The sequence below is a fragment of the Sinohyriopsis cumingii genome, chromosome 17, assembly GCF_028554795.1.
Source record: "Sinohyriopsis cumingii isolate HCF-2022 chromosome 17, ASM2855479v2, whole genome shotgun sequence".
Taxonomy (NCBI): Eukaryota; Metazoa; Mollusca; class Bivalvia; order Unionida; family Unionidae; genus Sinohyriopsis; species Sinohyriopsis cumingii.
This window is the reverse complement of record NC_142977.1, coordinates 106,494,566-106,516,590: the sequence shown is the minus strand read 5'-3', so window position 1 is coordinate 106,516,590 and position 22,025 is coordinate 106,494,566. Positions and strand designations below refer to the sequence as shown.

The 22,025-nt window shown below is 34.2% G+C and overlaps 1 pseudogene across 3 annotated transcripts in view; it reads left to right on the top strand.

Moving 5' to 3' along the window:
- The window catches only part of LOC149779620 (5-hydroxytryptamine receptor pseudogene), a 298,611-nt pseudogene that overhangs the window by 122,804 nt on the left and 153,782 nt on the right, over positions 1-22,025 (top strand). Inside the window, exons 1-2 of one of the 3 annotated variants that reach the window (XR_016415687.1) lie at positions 5,135-5,234; positions 6,903-6,977. The exons of the other annotated variants lie outside the window; for them this stretch is intronic. The product of XR_016415687.1 is annotated as a 5-hydroxytryptamine receptor pseudogene, transcript variant X4 (transcript). Of the gene's footprint in view, positions 1-5,134; positions 5,235-6,902; positions 6,978-22,025 lie in introns of those variants that run through there. 3 annotated transcript variants of the gene reach the window in all.

Here is a 22,025-nt window from a genome sequence, read left to right as displayed (position 1 = left end):
GAAATGTTTCAGACAAGAATGTATTCCACAATGGGGATCAAAGAAGGCGTACCAGTCACAATGTTCGCAGCAAGAGGAACCAAGATCAACATTCAGCTTTGAAGATCTGCAAAGATCAGATAATCTGATAATCTGATAATCTGATGCAGACCATGAGTGATACTCATGCTGACGTGATATGTCTTTAACAATAGATTCGACCGCTTCGAACATACAGTCGAACAGCTTAAAAAAACCAAAGCCAGTATTAAAGGAGCAAAACAACAACTTACAAGAAAAAGTCAATGACCTAACTGAATCAACGTTAAGTCTATAAGTAAAACTTTTGAACAACGAGAAGAAACTTGAGAATTAAGGAGACCAGTAACGCAGAGACAACTTAATCTTCAAGAGCATTCCAGAAATCAAGAGTAAAAGGTGGAACAACAAGGAAAACAAGAGAGAATATATAAAGCAAACATTGGGCATAGATGAGTTGAACACTGAAATCGAACGAGCGCTACATTCAAAATGGAGCCCAAGGCCAGCCATTATTAAGCTGACTCGCTTTAAAAATAAAGTTTTATAAAAGGAGCACAGAGAAAAGGAGCACATAGAAATTAACGAGACAGCCCGAAACAAGACTCAGGCGGAAGAGAGAGAAAGAGGAGTAACTGGAAGTGACAGCGAAAATCAAAATGTTTCAGAGGTAACTGAACACATATCCGAGTGTCTGGAGACTTCCCAGAAAGAGTACCTCGGGCACGAACAGTTCTCTATCCTCTCTTCGTCCAGACACACAGGGAAGGTAAAGCAATCTTCTTGAAATATGACTGGTTATAAAGGGAACTGAATATGTGTTTAATGATCCACTGCAGGATATTGTAAGTATAAATGATAGGGATCTGGACGAGGTCATTTTTCGCCTGTGATACACAATGTGCAGAGGATAAGTGAATTAAATTCTGTATCTGGAATATTTCAGGTTTAACAAGAAAACTATCTAGTCATCTGTCTAATTTGAATTGTATTAATCTGATTAATTTTATTAATGATTTTGATATTTTTGCACTGGTTGAGACTTGGGCCCATGATAAAGAGGACAGAAGCAGAAGTGCAACTTTCTATAAGAAATATCAAGTCTTTAAAACCAGGCAGAAGAGATTGCTTATTTGGCGACTGGAAATATTACAGTACCTGTCGTAATGGCCACCTTCAGTGACTTATTTTTATTTTGGCTTTTTCCCGAAATGTGGGACCACGGCTGTTATTGCACCCATTCACAAAAAGAGGAATACAGATATGCACTAAAATGATAAAAGGGTTCGCTTTTTACCACTCCTCAGCAAAATATTTACCTAAATTTTAATGAAAGACTAGCCAACTGGATCAAAGAAAATTATTGTTTAATTGAAGAACAATCTGATTTAGAAGTGGATATTCCACTTTAGATAAGATATTCACCCAAAGCACATTGATATGTAAATATTTGAGGAATCAAAAATGTAGGTTTATGCTCTTTTTGTTGATTATGAGAAAAAAACTTTGACTGTACTAACGGGAGCTTACTTTATCATAAATTAGAACATGACAATATTAGCAGTAAAATGCTAATGATACCAATAGTCATGAACGCAAATGTCAAACTTTGTGGGAAAACGTGCAATGGCTTGACATAAATATTTATCTGCCCAGATGGCGTCAGGCAAGGTTGTTCTTTATTACCTATTTTATTTTCATTACTTCTGAATGACTTAAAAACACTTATTCTAACCAGAAAAACTGTGTCACATTAGACTTTGATAAGTTACTTGAACTGTTGTATGCAGATGACTTGGCTGCCTTTGTCGAACCTGCTACTTATCTTCAAAGAATTCGAAATAAATTGAAAGAATACTACAACAGCTGGAAACAAAAGGTAAACCTAAAAAATAGTCTTTCTTAAAGGGGGATATTTGAGAAATAAGAAAGTTGGTATTTTGGTGATTGCGTGATAGGGACGGTATCTTAATATATATATATATATATATATATATATATATATATATATATATATATATATATATATATATATATATATATATATATATATATATATATATATATATATATATTGGCTGTGTATTCGCTTCTCAAACTTCATAATATGCGTGTCAATAAACGCTAGCAGCACAATCGGCAAAGCCACTTTATAGTTTGAAGACTAGATATAATCTGTTTGATAAACTGTCTTTAAAGCTCTGTTGCAAATATTTGATACTAAATTGTACCAACTTTGAATTATGGTCTGAATTTTGGAGTTTCTACAACGCAATGTCACTGTAGCTGTGCAGAAGTCATTTTGTAAACAGAGTGTTGATATTACAAAACACACTAAACGTTTTATCTTTAACGAGTTAGGTAGAATGCCGGTTCAGCTAGTAAGATATACAAGAATTCCTTAGTACTGGTCAAATTATTAAATATTACTGATGATAGATTCCCAAAACAAAATTATAACGTACAATTGAGATGGGGGCGAGCACTATGATTGTTGGGTAAATAAAGTTACTGTTTTCATATGGAATCGGAGAGATAATAGGCGAGATAATCCAAGGAAGAAGTAATATTCAATACACGGGAGAATATAGATGTAAACCATCTGTCAGGGTCCAGACCACACAAATTATTTTCTGTTTCTTTTGCAGAAGACAATGTGAATTTATAGCTGTTCTCTTGTTAAATCCCTTTTTGTGTCCTGTTTGAGATAGAAGACTTTCAGAGGCACGCGTTTCAATTTGTGGACACCACTGGAACGTCTCGCTATAACTAGAGGCACACATGCAAATGTTTATATTTTAAGAGCAATGTTTTTCTGACTTCCAGTTGATTTGGTTGTTTTCTCCATCACAGCACCTAGTGTAGGTAATATCTTAGGATATAGCGAAGTAAATGAGAATTTAGACATCATAAGAGACGATCTATAAATGACAAAGAATCTCAAGATTTAGTTAATAAAAATCTTTCAAAAATTAAACATGTCTATATGTGTAACATCTTATTTGACCTGGTAAGGAGATCGTACAAAGAAATATATAGATTGAAATGACATTTTTATTTAATATTAATACTTTGCATACGTTCACATCAAGTTGTATATGAGTTTTGTTTCGGCATATCTCATCTAGCACATTTTTTGGCACCAATATAAGTTATGGGATCTTCATTGATGCTAAAGGGAGCTTTTATAGCACATGACCCTTTTTGGTTAATTTACTTATTTTGTTATTGTACTTCAAATGGGGATGGAGGGTTCTCGATAGTAATTCTACTGACAAAGTGAAAATTAGCCAAAACTGAAAAATTAGAACATTGTGAAAAATATTTGGAATGCAAATCTGAGACATATATTCCAGAGCAACGGTCTCGATCGTCTTCTAACATTGACCGATGTATGTATAACTTAGCTTAGAAAGGGAAAGTTGCAAAAAACAAATGCTTGGTTAGCGAACATGTTCATTTAATATTATAAGTTATACATGATTGGCTAAGATCTATTCGTCGTGAGGGACGGAGAAAACTTCGATACTGTGCCCTATTGTATGATATATTGCTACAAAAATACAGAGAGAGAGAGAGAGAGAGAGAGAGAGAGAGATTATATCATAAATTAGGATTACACCCTAAATATTTACCACCGAGTGTCACATCAGTATCAAGCCTTGTAACTTTTGAAAAGATGTCCTCACTGTTCTTCATCCACAGCCATTATTATTAGAGTTAAGTCTATACGAGCTCTTTCTTCTTATGTGAAGAGCTTCTAAAAAATTATCCAAACACAATCAAATCAAATCTTTAAGTTGTATCTAAAATCAACCAACAAAAGTAAAAATTACACTTAGCGATGATTTCTTTTATTGAAGGATGTTTAATAATGTTAGCTGTAAAACTGTACATGGGATGGAAAGAAGCATCAACGGACATGTGTCCATTACGTTACATATACTGCTAGAATGTTATGACTTATTCACTATGTCAAAGACATCTTGTCAAACTGCATAGACCATTGAAGCACAAATATGGTCTAATCGTAAATGCTAAAAGCGCATACCCATAATGAACGCTAAGCACAGAACAATTAATAAATGTAATGATGTAAAACTGATCGAAAGCCTGAGTTTGAAGACATCCTATCTACCGGGGAAATAAAAAGCATCCATTTTTGTTGCCTGATAATGGGGGTCTTCGAGAATATATACAGTTGGTTGTATGTGGTATGTGTATGATCCGGGAATTCTTTATGAAGTCACAAATAGCAACTACACTTTTTTTTCTTGCCCCGAATGATTCATATTCTTATACGGAAATATTGTAGTAGCCTAGGTCATTCGGTCCGCTTCGGCTTTAATTGCTATGTAATGAATATCATTACTATTACCTAGGGAAAATACAAAGTTAAACGAAAACCTGGATGCTACATGGCGCTATGAATGCTGATGTAGGTAAATTAAATTAATAAAGAAAGCAGAAAATTGCTGTTTCACACCTTTTAGGTACAGACGTGTGAACTGTATATCGGTTATGAATTAAAGTGTATTATCAATCAATAAAATCAATCTTGTTGCAAACAAACACTAACGTTTTTTCATGTCATGAACATTATGACGTCACGATGTCAATGATGTCACCACTTTCTTAAAGGACGAGATCAAGGTATATCTACTTGATATAAACAAGCCGCAAGGTGGAGTAATTTTAACCGTTCCCCCATCCCAACCCTCGGGATTGATAAATGCAACTTTTCTATACATATACAGTCTTAGCAAGCTTAGACTAATCGTTTTGATTAATGTGGCTGTTATCCTTGTGTAAAAGATAGGATTGTGCATTGACTGGCTGTTATCCTTGTGTAAAAGATAGGATTGTGCATTGACTGGCTGTTATCCTTGTGTAAAAGATAGGATTGTATACTGACTGGCTGTTATCCTTATGTAAAAGACGGGTTTGTGTGTTGACTGGCTGTTTTCCTTATGTAAAAGATAGGATTGTGTATTCATTGGATGTTATCCTTATGAAAAAGAGTGTGAAGTGACCTCAGATTCCCAAGAGGGAACAGTGACAGTAACAAGGTGATGAATATATTACTTGTCAATTTTAGTGCAGGGAAATCTCCAAAAGATGTCAAATATAAAAGAGCGTTTCTTCTAGACTTTGTGAAATTCGTCCACCTGATGGTGGGCTGTGTATTTGGCCCCAGTACAAGTCACGTGGATCATGTATGCGCATTTACTCATTTTAAATTAAATACAATTTGTTCTTTAAAATTAACACTAATTTCCTTTTGTCTTTCTTACCGGATGTTAGCAAAATCATATGATGATAGTATTTATGGCTCTGAGATTTAGTTTATCTATTAGAAATTTGAACTATCGCAATTATATTACCTCTCTGAGATAACCGAGTCTTTCAAGTCATAAAATTTCCCATATCTTTATTGGCAATTATGTTCTGCTATGGTTGCTTTGGTATTTGCTTCATATTAATCGTGATCGAGGTAAGTAAGTTAAGAGCATCAGATTTTCCAGAGAGGAAATCTTTAACATTTTATATACACAAAAAAATGACAAGATCAATAAAGACAAATACAAGATAATGTTTGAACATGATGTAGTTAGATCGTTCATAATATGATGTACTTACATCACATATCGCTATAAACTGAATACTGTACTCTCTCTATCTCTTTCTTGCCCTATCTCTGTCTGTCTGTCTGTCTGTCTGTCTCTCTCTCTCTCTTATCTATTGAATTATGCCTTGTCTTTCACGGCTATTGACATTAGATAGTACCTAATAATACAATGCGTCGATTGCTAGACTTATGTATTATCTTATAAGACAACGCATCAATTCCTGAACATTATGTATTATCTAATAAGACAGTGCGACAGTTGCTGGACGTGTGTATTATCTAATAAGGAAGTGCATGGATTGCTGGACATTATGTATCAATCTAATAAGACATCAAATCAATTGCTGGACTTTATTTATTATCTAATAAAACATTAAATCAGTTACTATAAAATGATAATATAATTGCAAAAGTGTAATTCTAAATCACGTTTTCAGGAAGATTCAAAATTTTCTGTGATAAAAATCTCCCCTTTGTTCCATAAATATTAAATGTAACACTAACCAACCTTTAAAATAAAATGTTGCTGTCTAATCAGTTAAAATATCATATATATATATATATATATATATATATATATATATATATATATATATATATATATATATATATATATATATATATATATATTACACTTACGTATAATTTTTGTTTTAAAAACCTGATCATGTTTTCATAATAAACGCTGAACACAGCGAAAAATCTAGCGATTGGTTTTCTTGTGCGATATAAAACACTTAAGAAGTCCATTATGGCTGGAAGTAACCACACCCGTCGTTGAAAAAATATAATGTATTTTAAGTTGGAAAAACAACATGTTTTGAAAGTTTTATCATTCAAACAAACATGTATTTTAGTGGAACATATATTTGGGATCGATAGTTTTAATTAACGGATTCGGGTACTAATATATTTAAGATCAAAGATGAGTGTAGGTGTTCTATCAAAGCAGTCGTGGAAATCATTATTATTAATTGGTTTTTCAAATGATTTAAAGTTAATTCAAGCGATTACTAATTGATGACAGATTGACACAAAATATAAAGGTCTCAGGTGAATATAATTAAAAACATATCTTCATGTGTTCAGTACCACTCAGAGAAAATATTTCCACAATAATTATTTGCAACATTCATTTAAGGAATTTTATCGTTTTCGAAATATGTAATACTGCAGTTTAAATATAACACGTGAGATACATTGGGCAGATTATCTATGAGCACTGACATCATGTTAAATTTGCATTTTGTTTCAGGTTAAAATGTAAAACAAGAAAACGGTTTAAAAGAGTTGGTGCCTTCTTTGACGTGAAACTTCTCAAGACAAGCTGGTGAGGAAATTAGCCAAACATGTTAGCATACAGGGGCATAAAAACAATTCGTATACAGACAACATAAAACACACGACATTGTCTCCGAAAAACTATAAAACAAATTAATTATTACACAAAATAACAAAACAAAACATACTATAGTTTACACATAATAACAGTCTTTATCTTTCATTTCCAAATACCGTAGACTGTTGATTATCTGACAGCTGATTGCCCACAGTGTTCCCTTCTACGGACATCCAATATGTTCCCAGAAATTTAAATTCCCATTTAATAGAAATCATTTTACCGGACGGCTGATTTACCGGGGATTTACTGCACAAGTAAATAGCACAATCAATCTGGCACACGTTGGATTTGCTGTAGCAATTGAATGGTTATTTGAAACAATGTCTAATTTTAGAATCTAATATATCTGCATACTAATAGACTGAATAAGTAGATGTCTATAGCTAGTTCACAATATCTGGATATACCACAACTCGAGTATGTATGTATGTATGTATGTATGTATGTATGTATGTATGTATGTATGTATGTATGTATGTATGTATGTAAGCATGCATGTATATATGTATGTATGTATGTATGTATGTATGTATGGATGGATGGATGGATGTATGTATGTATGGATGTATGTATGTAAGCATGTATGTATGTATGTATGTATGTATGTATGTATGTATGTAATCATGTGTGTATGTATGTATGTATGTAAGCATATATGTATGTATGTACGTTATATATATAAATATATATATATATATATATATATATATATATATATATATATATATATATATATATATATAGAGAGAGAGAGAGAGAGAGAGAGAGAGAGAGAGAGAGAGAGAGAGAGAGAGAGAGAGAGATGGGGAGTGGTGTTGTTGGGTGTGTTCGAGTAGTTCATTTGCAAGACATTAGAAAATGTGGATAATTAAACTAATATCTGTTCAGATCACTACGGTCAGAAGTGCGTTAGAAAATCCTAATGTTTGTATTCTCTAAAAGTACCGAATTTATTAGACTATGTCAGACTTACTTGTGGTTGACTTAGCTCTTTGATATTTTGCATCATTTCCTAAAATTGAAGAAAAAAGAGGAACATGCCTTCACAATACGTATTGCTGCCATACATCTTGGAGTTGTCAGAAATAAATTCAGACCCCATCCCCCTTATGAGCCCAGTCATAGCAATAGTCCCGACATGTCAGACCCCCTCCCCCTTATGAGCTCAGTCATAACAATGGTCACAATATGTCAGAACCCCTCCTCCTTATGAGCCCAGTCATAGCAATAGTCCTGACATGTCAGACCCCTCCCCTTTATGAACCCAGTCATAGCAATGGTCACGATATGTCAGAACCCCTCCCCCTTATGAGCCCAGTCATAGCAATAGTCCCGACATGTTAGACCCATTCCCCGTTATGAGCCCAGTCATAGCATTGGTCCGGACATGTCAGACCCCCTCCCCCTTATAAGCCCATTCACAGGAATGGTCCCGACATGATACAAGCTTAGTCTTTCATTACTCTAGAGTGTAAAGGTGCTACCATATTTTCTTAAGTTACCATTCGTCTGTATGTATTCTACGTAAAACTATAAGTGTGAGCTGTAAAGATCATCATTCTCCAAGTTTAAGGCGAAACTTCTATTTGCATCAGGTCATGGTCACAATGTATGTAATGCATTTGTATTGCAGCTTGAAGGATTAATGCAACGCATTTATGTCGAAGACTTAAAAAAAAATGAAAAGCATTTATGACACAGTCTGAAGAAATAACGGAATGCATTTATGACACAGTCTGAAGAAACAACGGAATGCATTTATGGCACAGTCTGAAGAAATAACGGAATGCATTTATGGCCAAGTCTGAATAAATAATGGAATGCATTTATGGCACAGTCTGAACAAATAATGGAATGTTTTGATAGCGCAGTTTGAAGAATGAATGAAATTATTTTACTTCGCAGTTTCAAGATTTAATGGAATGGATTTATGTCGCAATATGAACAATTAACGTATCTATTGATGTTGCAATAGGAAAAAGTAATGGATTTATCTTTGTCGCAAGTTTAGACCCTACCGTAATGCATATATGGTAACAAACTGTAGAGAAAACTTAACTAAAGAGTTCATTTTAAAGCTATAATTAACATAAACTGCGCAACTATTCCGTACTAGAAATCGTCCATTATTATAGCAGCCAGTAAAATCCTGATTTTATGAAAAGCACACAAATTTTGGCTAAGCATTGTTTTTCTGCAACCTCGCGTATTCGGCTAGTTTAATAGATATGCGTCGAGCCACCGATATAATAAAGATTACTTTTCGTCTGATTGGGATCAGTGATTGTCTCATCAAACAAATTGAATGCAATGAACTCATGCCAGAAATTTCAAATCAAAATAAATATAGCAGAGTTTATTTCCAGACGCTTGTCGAGATTATCGATGAATGGGTCTTACATCAGCTAATGGTTGTTTATTTCCATTAGTATTGATGAATTTGTCTTACATCACTAAATGGTTGTAGATTTCCATGAGTAGTAACGAACGGATCTATCATCACGTAATGCTTCTAGATTTCCGTGAGTATTAACGAACGGATTTATCATCATGTAATGGTTGTAGATTTCCGCGAGTATTAACGAACGGATCTATCATCACGTAATGCTTGCAGATTTCCATGAGTATTAACGAACGGATTTATCATCATATAATGGTTATAGATTTCCGTGAGTATTAACGAACGGATCTATCATCACGTAATGATTGTAGAGTTATATGAGTATAAATGAATATATCTTACATTTCCGTGAGTATTAACGAATGGATCTATCATCATGTAATGGTTATAGATTTCCGTGAGTATTAACGAACGGATCTATCATCACGTAATGGTTATAGATTTCCGTGAGTATTAACGAACGGATCTATCATCACGTAATGCTTGTCGATTTCCATGAGTATTGATGAATGGTCTTGCTTCAAATATTGCTTGTAGATTTCCGTGAGTATTGATGAATGGTCTTGCATCAAGAAATGGTTGTAGATTTCCATGAGTATTAAAGAATGGATCTATCAGGTAATGGTTGTAGATTTCCATGTGTATTGATGAATGGTCTTGCTTCAAATATTGCTTGCAGATTTCCATGAGTATTGATGAATGGCCTTGCATCAAGTAATGATTGCAGATTTCCATGTGTATTGATGAATGGTCTTGCTTCAAATATTGCTTGTAGATTTCCATGATTATTGATGAATGGCCTTGCATCAAGTAATGCTTGTAGATTTCCATGTGTATTGATGAATGGTCTTGCTTCAAATATTGCTTGTAGATTTCCATGAGTATTGAAAAATGGTCTTGCATCAAGAAATGGTTGTAGATTTCCATGAGTATTAAAGAATGGATCTATCAGGTAATGGTTGTAGATTTCCATGTGCATTGATGAATGGTCTTGCTTCAAATATTGCTTGTAGATTTCCATGAGTATTGATGAATGGTCTTGCATTAAGTAATGGTTGCAGATTTCCATGTGCATTGATGAATGGTCTTGCTTCAAATATTGCTTGTAGATTTCCATGAGTATTGATGAATGGTCTTGTATCAAGCAATGGTTGCAGATTTCCATGTGTATTGATGAATGGTCTTGCATCAAATATTGCTTGTAGATTTCCATGAGTATTGAAAAATGGTCTTGCATCAAGTAATGGTTGTAGATTTCCATATATATTGATGAATGGTCTTGCTTCAAATATTGCTTGTAGATTTCCGTGGGTATTGATGAATGGTCTTGCTTCAAATATTGCTTGTAGATTTCCGTGAGTATTGAAAAATGGTCTTGCATCAAGTAATGGTTGTAGATTTCCATGTGTATTGATGAATGGATCTTACATCAGGTAATGCTTGTAGATTTCCATGAATATTGATGAATGGTCTTGTATCAAGTAATGGTTGTAGATTTCCATGTGTATTGATGAATGGTCTTGCTTCAAATATTGCTTGTAGATTTCCGTGAGTATTGAAAAATGGTCTTGCATCAAGTAATGGTTGTAGATTTCCATGTGTATTGATGAATGGTTTTGCTTCAAATATTGCTTGTAGATTTCCATGGGTATTGATGAATGGATCTTACATCAAGTAATGCTTGTAGATTTCCATGTGCATTGATGAATGGTCTTGCTTCAAATATTGCTTGTAGATTTCCATAAGTATTGATGAATGGTCTTGCATCAAATAATGGTTGTAGATTTCCATGAGTATTGATGATTGGTCTTGTATCAAGTAATGGTTGTAGATTTCCATGAGTATTGATGAATGGATCTTACATCAGGTAATGCTTGTAGATTTCCATGTGCATTGATGAATGGTCTTGCTTCAAATATTGCTTGTAGATTTCCGTGAGTATTGAAAAATGGTCTTGCATCAAGTAATGGTTGTAGATTTCCATGTGTATTGATGAATGGATCTTACATCAAGTAATGCTTGTAGATTTCCATGTGCATTGATGAATGGTCTTGCTTCAAATATTGCTTGTAGATTTCCATAAGTGTTGATGAATGGTCTTGCATCAAGTAATGGTTGTAGATTTCCATGAGTATTAAAGAATGGATCTTACATCAAGTAATGGTTGTAGATTTCAACGAGTATTGATGAATGGGTAGTATATCAAATAATGCTTGTAGATTTCCATAAGTATTGATGAATGGTCTTGCATTAAGTAATGGTTGTAGATTTCCATGAGTATTGATGAATGGATCTTACATCAAGTAATGGTTGTAGATTTCCATGTGTATTGATGAATGGTCTTGCTTCAAATATTACTTGTAGATTTCCATGAGTATTGATGAATGGTCTTGCATCAGGTAATGGTTGTAGATTTCCATGAGTATTAAAGAATGGATCTATCAGGTAATGGTTGTAGATTTCCATGTGTATTGATGAATGGTCTTACTTCAAATATTGCTTGTAGATTTCCATGAGTATTGATGAATGGTCTTGTATCAAGTAATGGTTGTAGATTTCCATGAGTATTAACGAATGGATCTATCAGGTAGTGGTTGTAGATTTCCATGTGTATTGATGAATGGGTTATACATCAAGTAATGGTTGTAGATTTCCATTCAGACCAATGCAATTTTACTGGAAAATGTATGAAGAATAGGTACGAGATTATTTGAGTTTGGTTCTTCTATTCGCACCCACTTGATCAGTAAACCAAATAATAAAAATCTATATTTTCTTGTATATATATATATATATATATATATATATATATATATATATATATATATATATATATATATATATATATACTTTTACTTCGATCCATCAGCTGAGAGAGGGAGATGATTTTATTTCTTTCAAACAAACAAAATGTGTTCAAGGAAAAATAGGGCTAGTCTGACTATGAAAGCGAAAATTAATGTCATTTGGCTAGAACACATAGCTACAAATGAGCACGTGCAATCTGACTTTTGTATTTGTTTGAGTCGTACAGTGGGACTGTATATTTAGCAGCTAAGCCTTTGGTAGTATATCTTTCTTTCCGTATATGAACGACCCGGGTCACGTTAACCAAACCAGATTAAGTTCAAACGAACGATTTAAAAATAAACATATCTGCTTACTCAACCTATTTATAAATGTAATGTTTCGCATATTTCCATAATATTGGTGCAGTGCATATTATTTTATCAATATCTGCTTTGCAAAGACCAGATCCCTAAAGAATAAAAAGAAATAATTTCTTCAGTTGTCAACGAACACAGACCAGGGTTTTTCAGTTGTCCAAGAACACAGACCGGGGTTTTTCAGTTGTCAGAAACACAGACCGGGGTTCTTCAGATATCAAAGAACACAGGCCAGGGTATTTCAGATATCAAAGAACACAGGCCAGGGTTTTTCAGATATCAAAGAACACATGCCAGGGTTTTTCAGATATCAAAGAACATAGACCGGGGTTTTTCAGATATCAAAGAACACAGGCCAGGGTTTTTCAGATATCAAAGAACACAGACCGGGGTTTTTCAGATATCAAAGAACACAGACCGGGGTTTTTCAGATATCAAAGAACACAGGCCAGGGATTTTCAGATTTCAAAGAACACAGACCGGGGTTCTTGAGATATAAAAGAACACAGACCGGGGTTTTTCAGTTATCAAAGAACACGGACCGGGGTTCTTCAGATATCAAAGAACACAGACCGAGGTTCTTCAGATATCAAAGAACACAGACCGGGGTTTTTCAGTTATCAAAGAACACGGAGCATATATATTGGTTTTCCAAGCCAATGTGTGCTGTGTTATTCCATTGCAATGTTTCATCAAGAATTCGTGGTACATACAGAGCAAACGTTGTTTGTGTCCAGTGTAATTGATAACATCTGCATAGCGAGGAAATGAAATATTCCGTGCAAAGCGATAACAATGGATATTTATAATTAAACAGGAACATCCACAAAATGTCACTTTTGCAAATAACCTTGATAGGAATTTTCAAATAGCTACTTAACAAACTAAAGGAACCAAATTAATGAGCAAAACGATATAGGCCTCGTAACGCAGCCTCGTGCATGGTATGTAAAAATGTTTGTCAAATAAAAGCAGGTCCTGTATTCCGTCTGACCGGTTTTTCGCGGGAACCGATACGTACATTGGCAGCGCTCATTGAATAACATAACATGCTTGGCAGAAAACCCATTTGAGCATTGAATCATGTAGTCTACTGGATGTAGAGCAGAATATATGACTTTTCTGATAAAGGTGAATTGTTCCGCCAATTTTATTTGCATATCCATTTTTAGTATGCTTTCAAGCTTTTCAAAACAAAACTGAGCCAAGCTTTAGCCTTCATCATCCTGCGTTAAATCCCAACATTTTTAAAAAAATTTACCAATAATAATAATAATGAGGACTTTGTATAGCGCCTAATCTTTAGAAGCACTAAGCGCTTTACAACATTAGACAATACCTATAAGATAAAAAACATATATAATGATATGATTACAAAAACAAACACCATGAAATTAGGAAACATAAAAAACATGCTGAAAATATTTAAGGTAGGAAAATTATTAGGTCTTTAAGTTTGTTCTTGCAGTCGAAATAAGTGAGTTTTGAGAGCACTCTTGAAAGGGATCACTGTGTCTTTGTGTCTAAGTTCAGTAGGCAATTCATTCCACGTTGCTGGGCCCCGGTATGCAATAGAAAGCTGTCCATATGACTTTGTTTTCATAGTGGGAATAATGAGTAACGATTGTCAGAAGAGGAGCGTAAGTATCTTGCTAGTGTGTACACATGGGTGAGGTCGGATAGGTATGTTGGACTAGAGTCCGACAGTGAAACGTAGCACAGAGAACAAATATTGTATTTGGTTCTGGATCGAATGGATAGCCAGTGTATGGTACAGAGCAGCGGGGAGGTGTGCTCTGATCGTGGTACTCTAATTATGATCCGAGCAGCTGTGTTTTGAACTTTTTGAAGTGTTTGGAGTAGATATTGAGATGAACCAGACATAATTGAGTTATAATAGTCCAGTCTTGAAAGTACTAATGAACACGCAAGTGTTTAGTGGCATCAACTGAAAGATATTTGCGAATGGAGCTGTTGCATCTCAGCTCAAGATATGCAGCCTTGCATATGTTCATGACATGTTGGTGCAATGTGAGAGTACTGTCCAGAGTAACACCTAGGTTTCGTACTGATGGTGTGAATTTAATGTTGGTGTTGCTGATATTTATTGTTTGAGGTAAAGGATATGAATGAGAAAGTGTTTGTGTTGTGATCAGAATGACCTCAGTTTTATCATCATTCATCTACAGCTTGTTACATGTCATCCATGATTTCACATCAGAAATGCACCTCTCTACACCTTGGATAGTAGCATCAACTTCAGTTGGGTGGCTAGATTTGTATATTTGGGTGTCATCAGCGTACAATTACACGATATTGGAATGTAAACTCACAACATATTTCAACCCAAAACGACACATCCAAATGTCCCAGCTTTCCTCACTAGGTAATGAAAACTAGCTTTTTCGGTCGGTGGTTTAGTTGTTTGATTGGTTATTTCCTTATATGTGCTTGGCGTTTGGGCGGAAAGCTGCAAGGTTAGTTGTATGCGAGCTCTGGTGTAGGTCTCCGCTATGTAACCGCCCTGTTGGTGAATGACAGCCGAAATATACATACGATTTAGAAGTTATGGTAACGATAAGAGCAGGATGATCCAGAAATCTAAGATAATATGCTTGCCTCTTTAATAGTAAAATTCAGACACTACTGAGAGATGTGACGTCTGATTGGTCAGTAATTTGCCGCTAACCGATTGGTTAGTAATTTCATGGTGGCCAATAAAATATCAGAATTTTGAGCTGAGTGTTAAAGTGAGAATTTAATGTCGAAATCTGGATTTTACTAAATTGCAACTGTGTTTTTAATATGACGTTCAACGGTGTGTTCACAAGTGTAAGGGTAATAGTAAATTTGATCAACGAATCACATTACATCTTTGAACTGTTGAGTGTAATGAATACATTTGCAATCTTTTACACCATTGAATTACTTTTCAAGTGAGACGATGTAGCAAATAATCATTACCATTGAAATGTTATCTTGTATTTATACATTTGCGGACATGGTCATACTTGTGGTACAATAATATCTCGAGTATATCTTTCGTTATTCGCAGATATTTGTATTTATGTTTTTAAATTTTAAATTATGAGAATTTTCATGTTGATCATTATAACTAAATTAATGTCATCCAGTTTTCTACGGATGGAAACAATCAAAATATTGATGAATTCTTTTCTTACCTTAGCAATATTTTTAAGTCTGCATTCTGTCAAGGATGATAATTTCTGCGGTTTTCAGTTTATGACTGAGAATGTCACCTGCAACTACAATAATGTCATTTAGAGAATATCATGGAGACTTGGACCAACTGGCACGCACTATATTTACTTGAAAGTAAGTTAGGCAAGACAAGAACTTTGTGAACATTAATTTTGTTTCTAACGGAAACGTCCGTATGCTATTCAATTAGATCAGCAATATTGTGGTTCTTGAGTAAAAGTCAAATATTATTTCTTTGTTACTAATTTTCGCCCCCTCATTTTGGTAGCCATCAACTGATTCAGTTAAGTGCAGATGACTTAAAACCTCTGGGTTATATATTTTCTTGCTGAAATTGAGTTTTCGATAGCCATCCATTCTTCTTGACGCCCTGGCCTATTTGCTAATCTCTTAACGAACAATTTCTCTTGCACAGAGTTCATAAATCGAGTTATTCTTCTTTATCTGATAACTGCTTAATGCTGAAGGTAGACGTATTTATGACAAAAGCCTGACATATGAAAATTATTGCTCTATTCAGAAGCAGATGGTAAAGTGTAGTCTGACCAATGTATGGAAAAGAAAAAACAAATAAATTGACCACACAAAACTTCCCCAGATGTGAAGTTGCATAAAAAGATATTTCACGCTTATATATTGTCTTTTCCGTGAATTGGTGACTTATGTATCAAAGTAATTGCACACAACGCGAAAGGCTGTAAAATGTTGTAAGCATAATTTAGCTAGCCTATTTTTTTGTATGGATTTTCCCCAAAACATATTTACGTGTTTTCCTTAAGATAATTTTTTTTTCCTCAATTATATTCAGCTATAAAATGGAAAACGTCATGAACATAAATGTAAAATAAGACTTATTAAATCATTTGAATGCTAGTCTTATTGTGTCTTCTGAGTGAGAGTTCCAATAAAGAAGTAAGGGCGTTTCCCCTTTGAGATAGTCTATTCTAATCAATATTAGGACGTACAATCCCTTTCGTTCTCTTTTCGGTTATTCTATTAAACATTAGGACGTACATTTTATAACTCATTTGTACAATATTAAATATATAATTTAAGGTTAAAATTACATCATAGAGCACACACACACACACACACACACACACACACACACAAACACACACACACAAACACACACACAAACACACACATAGAACGGATACGACAAAACCGGCTTTAGAAAATACTACTGCGATATTTATACTAGTGTTCTCTTTGTGATATGCAGAAGTTCCTTCCACGTCCTCGAGTATTTGACATATTTATATGTTGGTATGATGTGTATATACAAGCTGGGCACATTAAATTGCATATGTTCCTTAAGCCAATGCTGTTTATTTAATTGTTGTAATATTGGAAATTATATCTGTAATAATGATATAGTTAACATATTAGTGCAGATACCCCTTGTTGTGCTGACGAGTACGAAGTTAACCTCGTTTCTATCAGCTTTCACAACACAATGTAATGAAAGATGGACATTTATGAAATAAATTAATAAATATATATATTCTACAAATACAGTGAATCTTTCACGCTCTAAACATACGTCTCATTCAATTACTTTATCCAAAAATTCCCACATAGGAAAACCAAAAGAAAAAAAAATGATTCATATGTTCAAATGTATGACGGCAAGATTCATATAATCCCACGTAATGAAAGTAAAATTCAAATAATTTCATGTAATGAAAGTGAGATGCAAATAATGTCATGTAATGACAATGAATTCAAAGAATCTCATTGAATGAAAATAAGATTCAAATAATCTCATGTAATCAAAATGACTCAAACTGTACTCAATTGAAACAACAATCAATTGAAAAAAAAACATATGACTCGGTCATATGTACAGCCGTATAGTTCATAAATATTTGTAAAAACTTGCAAATATGTCCACTGACTTGTGTCGGCCGCACACACCCTTCATGGATCCACCATGCGCACAAGTTTACAAATTAGCGGTTTCGTCCCTGTATGGCCTTGATGGTTACATCATTTTCCATGTCCATATAGACACACAGACGGCCTGACAGACAGCCTGATATACCCGCACACAAATATATAGAGACAGCACACAATTATCCTGAATTGGGTTGGCCCACACTTGTGTCGGCCACACCCACCCTTCATGGATCCACCATGCGCACAGACATACGTATAGACATACGTACAAACAGCTACAATAAAACCAAACTGGTCATAATAACAGGTACGGAATTAAAATCTATAGATACATGCTACTAAATTAAACCCCTAATAGCAACTTGTAACAATTCAAAAGTTCACAACGTTTTAACTCCGCGTAGTAGTAAAGGCATCATTTCACGGTACGACATTAAAAACTGAATATGCTTCACATATCAAATAAAATACAAATGTAACACTTACCCCAATGGCTGTAGAATAAAAATGGAGAATGTTCTCTCCTTGACAAGATCAAAAAAAACAGTGTGTCATTTAGAAAAGAGACCTGCCTTAAATCTTCAGGCGAGTGAGTATTAGTAAGGGTAAAATACCTGTGAATACCATGCTTTTAGTGTCTCTCACCGCAAGCGATCTACGACGAGATACATGCGAGTTCAGTTGCTTACCTACAAAAACAATTATCCATCCAAAGTAACATTGTACGCATATAAGACGAAAATGATCAAATCTTTCTATGGCGAAGCCAAGTTATTTCTTGCTTATTCTGTGTCAATTCAGTTAGTGCCATATTATTTTCATACTTTTCATGGTCAATCCATGTCATGTTTGAAAGAACACTTCAAAGTGTACAATAACGGGTATACAAAGACAAAAATCGAAAGACTATTATGTCGTAACGGTATACCACTGTCTACACCAAGCGAACATTTTATGATTTACCCTCGTACAGAAATGATTATCGCTGAATCAATCAACAATGCATTAATATCACACATTGCCCTCTTGTCGATTACATTTTATTATTGAAAATGTGAAATCGTTTCAAGAGTCATTAAAAACTTTGCATACTATTGTTTAACCAAAAGTGTTTCCTATTGCCATAGCCAGCTGGTTTTATTCACAGATTTATATGATCTTCTATTGCCTAATGTCGACGACTGAATTTTGTCGATATTTTCCCAATATATCGGATGCAATTAACTCAGTTCTTTAAACACAAACTGCAAAAATTAAAAATCGCAATCATACGTCGATTTTTTCCTTATTCAAAGTTTGCAACATTCTCGTCTAAATGTAGACCGAAATCAATCAAATATAGCAAAATATGTTGAGCTCATGTCATACGTTCTCAGGATGAAGTTACGCATGTCCAAGACATTTACTTTTAGTCTCTCAGGAAGATCCTAAAATTAAATATTCCAGAGAACAAGACAAAAGGAATCAGCCCGTTTCCAGCAAATACTTATTGACGATGACAAGGGATATAATTTGATCGAACCCACTCTCACTATGAGAGCATATGTGTCTACTTTATCTCACAATTATTTATCTCACAGTGTTTTCCCGTCTCGAGAATATAAGTGGCTTTCTCAACGTTGCGACAGAGAAATATAGCTGTTTTGCTACCCTTACTTTTCCTATCTCAGTCCGGTCGTCTGAGTCATGGTGACCACGCGAATTACTTTTAAAAAGAAGAAACCCCGGTTGTCTTCTGCTGTGCCTAACAGAGCTTTCATAAAATCAAACAAGGACAACAACATATAACAAACAAAAATTCACACACAAAGTAACGTAAGGTCTCTCCATCTTTGATAGCACACCATACAAAGAGACAGACGAATACGCACACGAAGTTTAGCTTTTTGTTATATTGCTAGAAACTACACACATGATTTCAAATTTTATCCTATCGGTATCTTAGTAATTTTCAAATCAGCGCCATTAAATATAGCTAAAAATATATAATTAGTTTTAATTAGTTCGTGCGAAAACGAACAATAATAGGAAACACTGTTCCAAACACATAGTCAATACACATCACTGGCTAAAAAAGTCCAACTTTTTAAAGAGCATCCGGGCAACAATAATCAATGTGTCAGGTCAGACCCTCATTCATCAAACATTCCCAAATACCCCCAACCAACCTAACCTGAATGAGATATTGTAAATAAATGAAAATTCATGCGCTACCAATCGGAGTGGTTCATTCTCCAGTCCACGCGCTATTCCACAAGAATATTTCGTTGTTTCGTACCATTGTACCAGTAATAGAAACACCTGCCATATTTCAGGACTGAAAATATAAATTTCCAAGAATATCATGAATTAGAAATCTCCTCGCAGTCATTACATAGTTCGTTACAGTTGTATACTTAATCGTACCGTTGCCTACCACATACCTTTTTCTAAATCAAAATTCATTAAAGTTAAAAGTTATCCGCATAAAAGCTATTAATTACTTATTGTTATTTTCGTATGACGACCATCGGTTAAATGTGACAGCACAGTATTAACATCAAATGATTTTATGTTTCTATTTCTCATTCGTTGAACTTGTGTACTTCGAGTCGAACGGGCATTCCATTGCCCTCATTAACATATTCGTCTTGATGCGCTTTAAAAAAAAAAACTAAAAGCACCTGGCTCGAGACGCTCATGATGCAATACTTCCAACACGTAACAATTTGAAATTGAGTTTTTATTAATTGCTTGTTTTTTTTTGCCAAAGAGTAGCATAAATAACTAGACTCTACACAGATAATTACTCAGATTTTCATAAAATAGCACAAAACCTGATGACCTACATTCATATAGAGTAAAAGGCGATAATATTGCCTGATGTATTTTGCAAAAGTGCAGGGTATTTTAATTTAAATGAAAGAGAAATTGAGTAAAAAATAAACTTTGCCGGTGTTTGTACCAAGAAAAGTAAACTCCAGTCGCGGGGATATATTATTCGTCTTCCCCCTTGGCAGAGCCTCGTGGGGAGACAAATAATATAACCCTTTATTTGGGATTTCCTTGTCTCGGTGCAAACCTAACCATAGATTATCTTAATCTCACATGTATTAGCTTGTTTTCCCATCATATAGTGTATCTACTTTATCTCATATTTATAGGCGTGTTTTCCATCATGAGAGTATATATGTCTATTATATCTCACATTTACAGGCGTATTTTATATCATGAAGGTATATGTGTCTATTATATCTCACATTCATAGGCGTGTTTTCCATCATGAAAGTATATGTGTCTAATTTTTCTCACACCTTATGCGTGTTTTTCCATCACCAGAGTATATATGTATACTTTATCTAAAAATTATAGGCGCGTTTTTCCATGGCTACTACAAACCAAAATTTAGTCGCTTTGGATTTATTTTCAAAATGTTAGTGAACGTCATCTCTCCGTGTTACTAAACAGCTGATAATTTCTGTTTCTTTAAAAATTGAAATATTATTAATGGTTAGGTGCGCTAAGATAAATTACATCAATAAAGATTGACCGTAGGGAACCGCAACATTACTGTAACATTAGAACATAGTTGCCGTTCGACGAGGATCATAGGTTGTTGTCTATTTATTGGTATTCCATGGACACAGAACCGAGTTAAATATATGTATTACTAACGGGAATCTCAATTGAAAGCCGTATCACGTTAAAACGTTTTGTTCCCCCGAATACTATTGCATGATTAATCCGTTGTATAAATATGTCTGATTTTCTTAAAATAAGATATTTTGCATTTGTAACCGTTACACATTCTCTAGTCTTTCTTTAAATAGCACAAAACCGAACATGTTGCACATTGGTATCGGTTCCTTCTCTGTTTAGTCACAAAAGAAGAGATTATTGTTTTATTATTTGAGGTTGGTTAAAGCGGCCAGGGACACTGAATACAATGAATTTAAGTAGTTTTGGGGAGAATAAAGATAAATTAATATCTAGGGAGTTGAAGGTAATGCTAAAAATCACTTGAGATTAATGATTTACCGTCATTTGATGTTTGCTAGTCGAAATGTGCAATATGAAAGAATACTTTTGTTACGAGTCTATGCTCTTAAAATAAATAACAATAGAGAGTGAATACAACAAGCTTTGTAAAATTTAACAAATAATTTATTTCCCTAGACTACAAGGTAGACAAAAATAAGAAAAAGAAATTATGGCATTGCGAATTAAATCCAAATTGTAATCCAATAATTAAAACACAAGTCCTATCAATGAAAAGTTCTTAGTGAATCACAGTTCAAATCCAGA